The 5,632-nt window shown below is 37.8% G+C and overlaps 1 pseudogene; it reads right to left on the bottom strand.

The window, feature by feature from the left end:
• Positions 1-2,346: 2,346 nt before the first annotated feature.
• LOC115297700 lies at positions 2,347-4,042 on the bottom strand (annotated as a pseudogene).
• Between the last annotated feature and the right edge of the window lie 1,590 nt (positions 4,043-5,632).

Below are 5,632 nucleotides of genomic sequence, written 5' to 3'. Positions count from 1 at the left end.
GGTTTTTATTAAGAAGAGATGTTGTATTTTGTCAAATGCTTTTTCTGCATCTATCGACAGGATCATATGGTTTTTTCTTTTGTTTTGTTAATGTGATGTATCACATTAATGGATTTGAGAATATTGAACCAGCCTTGTAACCCAGGAATAAATCCCACTTGATTATAATGGATAATACTTTTTATATGCTGTTGAATTCGACATAAAAGCCATTTACAAAAAGCCCACAGCCAATGTTATCCTCAATGGGGAAAAACCGAGAGCTTTCCCCCTGAGATCAGGAACACGACAGGGGTGTCCACTCTCATCACTGTTGTTTAACATAGTGCTGGAAGTCGCAGCATCAACAATCAGACAACAAAAGGAAATAAAAGGCATCAGAATCGGCAAAGAAGCCAAACTTTCCCTTTTCACAGATGACATGATACTCTACATGAAAAACCCAATTGACTCCACCAGAAGCCTTCTAGAACTGATCAATGATTTCAGTAAAGTTACAGGCTACAAAGTCAATGTACAGGAATCAGTTGCATTCTTATACACCAAAAATAAAGCAACAGGAAGATAAATAGCCTATATTTTAAAGAACAATTTCTAGTTTTAAAAAATGTATCATGAAAGCAATGAACTCTGTTTTCTTTAATCTCTCCTCTGTGAATAGTCATCCCTCATCTATTCTCCTAGGACACAACCTGAAATGTCTCAGTTAATGTATAGGTCACAAGAGACTTTCTCCAGAAGTTGTTTGCACATGGCTGATGCTGATTTTGTCAGTCTTATAATAGTGAAATCATAACCAGTTCTTCTCTTCTGCAGAGACTTCACTTGACTGGTACTGAGCAAGTGACTGGGTTTGTCCAGGGTTCATCTAGGTCCAAGGCCTCAAGTGGTGGAATTCTGTGTCCTGGAATTTTGGCTCAGACCAGAAATCAAGAGGCAACACTGGACAGTTGTGTGTGGATGGGCGGCAAAGCTGGCGACTCTATACAATCTTTTTGGTGGTCCTAATGAAATTGGACTGCAATTGAGAGCAAACTGTCAGATTTATGTGCACATTATTTTATGTAATACCAAGAAAAAAACCTGCCAATTAAACTGAAACACAGTGCTTTCCTATCATACTGAATTTTTGTTAAACAGCTATTGAAAGAGTTCTCTTAGATTTTTATTATGTATCATTCTTGTGCATCAGCTTGTTCAAGGAATAGATTCGTTGTCTTGATGCGGTTTTTCTTCTCATCTCTTTCCTGTCCTCCTTTGCTTTTTAGGAGAAGCTTCAGATCATGCCAGCTCATAGCTAAGACTCAGATCCTTTTCCATGCTCTGGTAAAACAAACAGAGATCAAGAGGAAATTAGGTTCACATCTCTTTTTGAATTTCTTCAGATACTTTGCTTTTCCAATCCTATACATAACTCTGATTTTATCACATGCCATTTATTCAGTTATCCATTCATCTAACTCCCCAGCTACTCATCCATCCATCTATCCAGCCAGCCAGCCAGCCAGCCAGCCAGCCTTCCTTCAAACATTCATGAAGACTTAGGTCACTTGAATTTAGTTTTGTGGATACAAAGATGAATAAGTAATTCACTTCCCCTCACAAAGTTTGTTCTGTACCAGGATCATTCTCTCTGCCGTTACACAGTGCCACAACTCACTTCACTTTTTGATGAAAAGACAGAGGAGAAGTTTTGCTTGAACTCTGGACTTGGACTTTCTGTGAGTTGAGGTGAAGTTCTTAGGCATTGAATGGGCTTCAATGTTTATAGTCCTTGTGGATATTTTGTGGAGGCAAGGCAAGGCAAGGCAAGGCAAGGCAAGAAGAGCCTTGCAAGTCCAAGGTTCACCATCCTCAGTTTGTATTACTTCATACTTACCTCACAGTCTCTCTGAGAGGCTCAAGGCAGGACTTCAGCTATGGAAATGAGTGAGATCCTTGAATTTCCATTCATCTTCCTGTTCCAGTAATGTTTACTATTTCATTGGCATTTTGTCTGTTGTTTTGAAGCCATATCTGCTAGGAACTAAGACAGATGGCACACTTTACTATTCAAGAAAGTGCATATTTGGACAGTCCACTAAATACCATGCCACTTAAGTTGGGCATTTATTTTTATTTATTTTTTTTCATTGCACTGGAAGAAATGCAAAGCATTTTTAATATAAAGTATACAGAGCATTATAGTCAACTACAGCTGTGTTACAGCTATGTGTTCTTTTGGATTTGGTCCAAAGAAACCTGAGTCTGTTTCCAGAGAGAATGAAAAATGTTATAGACACCTGGTCAGTTACTCTTCACTGAAGGAAGCATAAAAATGGCATTCCTTGTAGATCCCATTGAATCCCAGTTTCCCAACACTGATACTTTCCTTTCCCCCTTCCCCTATCCCGTTCAGTTTGGGTTCCAGGTTCAGTTCTTGAATCACAGGCATCCATATTTTCTTCATAAACATAAACGTCCCATGGTCAGATGAGCTACCCAGTTTTCCAGTATGTCATCACCTCTTCTGTTCCCAAATCTCGGACATATTTAGGTCCAAATCTTTAAGGCCTTTTAAGGCTTGAAGATTTCCAGTGTAAAAAGCTACATCTGCTGTGACCAACCCATTTTGAGGTCCTCCATCATTTATCACATTTAAATGAGATAATTGGTTTTTCAAGTGGAGTTTATAACTTGCATTAATTCTTAAAAATAACATTTGTGTTTGTTCTTCTGAAAGAAGATCAAATATAGCTTCATGCATTTTTGCCATTTGCTTACAAATATTCCTGAAACACGCAGAAGGAAAGGGAGCTTTCACCTCATACTTGGATAACAGCTTGTCAGATAAGCTATCCGTCATCGCTACAAGCTTAGCTGATATTTCAGCGATGTGGTCATGGTAGTCCTTAGTAATATGATCAAAATGCCTAAGCATGGTAAACTGCTTAGGCTGCAGTTGAGCTTCAAAATGAGCCCAGATCACAGGAATGTAGTGCACAATTAACTGCAAACAACCTGAAGAAAGAGCCAAATTTTTTGTAGTTATTGTTTTTAGTCCAACAACTTGCAGTGCACCAGCTCCAAGAACTAACTGGAAACTTCTTGAATTGAAGTACTTAAATAAATATGACAGACGAGTAAGCATGTCACTAGTAACTGATGGGATATTATCCACACACTGGCAATATTCAAGAATAATTCTTATCAACAGCAATACAGTTCCAACAACTGCATACTGTTGTCCCTCTACAATGAGAACCTCAGCTGGTTTTCTTTCTTCTGTAACCCCTGACTTTTTTTCAGGTAAAGCAATCTTTCCATTTGATATAGAATCAACAAGATCTTGAAATTCTGCAGGAACATCAGCTTGCTTCCAGCGCTCATTGTCTAAGAGGAGACTCCGTTTAGTTTTTCTCTCTTCATGAAACCTGTTTACTAATTTATTAGCTTGGCTCTGAAGTGCTCCAAGTAACGACATGCTTTTTCTTCCACAGATCTGTTCAGTATCTAAAATGAATGTTTCCATTAATCTAGAAAGTGTTATGAATTCCGTGGAATTTAGCTTCTCAAGAAAACCACCCTTTGCTCTTGACATGAGAAACTTGACGGCTCGATCATGGCATATATCTGAGGCACTATACAATAACGCCTGGGTATTATTTACCAGTTTTTCTAGCTCTAAATCAGTTAATTTCATGTCTTCATTGACCAAGATATTCACACCTTCTGGAGTAGCAGAAAATGATGTTTGCTCTTTGCTGGATGAAGAATCAGTAGTACATTCTGGTTCGGATACCGAATCACTGTTGCAGGGCTCGCTATTTGGAGATGCATTTCTTTGAGAGGTAGTGTCGATTGCTATAGGTGTTAATTCACTCACTGAATGCATCATTATAAACATGCCTTCATGGATTAAATAAGCCACCTCTGTGTCCAGCGAATTGTCTTTTGCAGCATCCTTCTGTTGTGAAATCTCTTCCAATTCCCTGGTCCTTCGGTTTTTATCAAGAACTGAGAGAACAACATGGGGATTGGACTTTGTTGACACTGAAGTCATACTGTCATTCTACCTCCCACAAATCAGCAAAGAACATTTTACAGTGTATCAACAGGAAATCTCTCAGAAAAAGAAGACTCATGAGAGATGCAAGAATATATGTCCTCCTAAAGATACTTTTGACAGGACTCTTTTACATACTCATGATAAATCCAGGACAGATCTGGAGCAAGTACCTAAGATTTTTATGAAACCAGACGTTGCCTTGGATGATTCCTTAACTTTTAATTCAGTTTTACCATGGTCTCATTTTAATACTGCTGGTGGAAAAGGAAATCGTGATGCAGCTTCCTCAAAGTTGCTACAAGAAAAGCTGAGCCATTATCTGGTTATTGTGGAAGTAAACATTGCGCACCAGATCTCTCTACATTCAGAAGCATTTTTTCATGCAATGACCTCTCAACATGAATTGCAGGACTACCTCAAGAAAACTTCCCAGGCTGTAAAAATGCTTCGAGATAAAATTGCACAGATTGATAAAGTAATGTGTGAAAGATCACTACACATTTTAAGACTGGCACTTACCAGAAAAAATTGTGTTAAAGTATACAATAAACTTAAGTTAATGGCCACTGTACACCAAACTCAGCCTACGGTACAGGTGTTGTTATCCACTTCTGAATTTGTTGGAGCATTGGACTTAATAGCAACAACACAAGAGGTTCTACAGCAGGAACTTCAGGGCATTCACAGCTTCCAGCATTTGGGATCACAACTTTGTGAGTTAGAAAAACTGATAGACAAAATGATGATTGCAAAGTTTTCTACTTATTCTCGTAGTGATTTAAACAGACCACTGGATGATGACTGTCAAATTTTAGAAGAGGAAAGACTTGTATCTCTTGTATTTGGACTTTTAAAACAAAGAAAACTTAATTTTTAAGAAATATATAGTGAAGAAATGATTATTACAGCAAAGAATATCATTAAACAGTGTGTGATTAGTAAAGTTTCACGAATAGAAGAAATTGACACAGATGTTGTTGTGAAGCTTGCAGATCAGATGAGAATGTTGAATTTTCTGCAGTGGTTTGATCTGCTAAAGGACATTTTCTCTAAGTTTACAATTTTCCTACAAAGAGTTAAGGCAACGTTAAATATCAAGCTGGGCATTTAAAAATTAGTTTGACCTACAGGCTCTGTGTTTGACAGTTCAGAGCCTGGAGCCTGCTTTGGATTTTGTGTCTCCCTTTCTCTCTGTCCTTTACCTGCTCACACTCTGTCTCTGTCTCTCTTAAAGATGAATAACATTAAAAAATTAGTTTGATCTACTTGTTTTGGTTTTCTTGTTTAGTAGCTGGATTTGACAGAAGAGAGAAATGAGGAGATCAAGATTTTTGAGGGGCAAGGTGAAATCCAGTTGTTCTGTCCTCATTAGAAAATGCTTTCTTCAAAGAACTCACATCTTTTCAAGCTTCAATAGTAAATATTCTGCTACTATATATTAAATACTGCATGGTTTGCCCAAGCTAAGATGAAACCACATCATGAATCAATTAGCATTTTGCATTTTCTTTCATTATCTACTCAAAGTCATGCCTACTGCACCTCTAAACATTTCATTAAGTCCAATTATACAGCAAACACTCC

Source organism: Suricata suricatta, chromosome 8, assembly GCF_006229205.1.
Source record: "Suricata suricatta isolate VVHF042 chromosome 8, meerkat_22Aug2017_6uvM2_HiC, whole genome shotgun sequence".
Classification (NCBI taxonomy): Eukaryota; Metazoa; Chordata; class Mammalia; order Carnivora; family Herpestidae; genus Suricata; species Suricata suricatta.
Note: the sequence above shows the minus strand (reverse complement) of the source record. Positions and strands in the feature narration are given on the sequence as shown.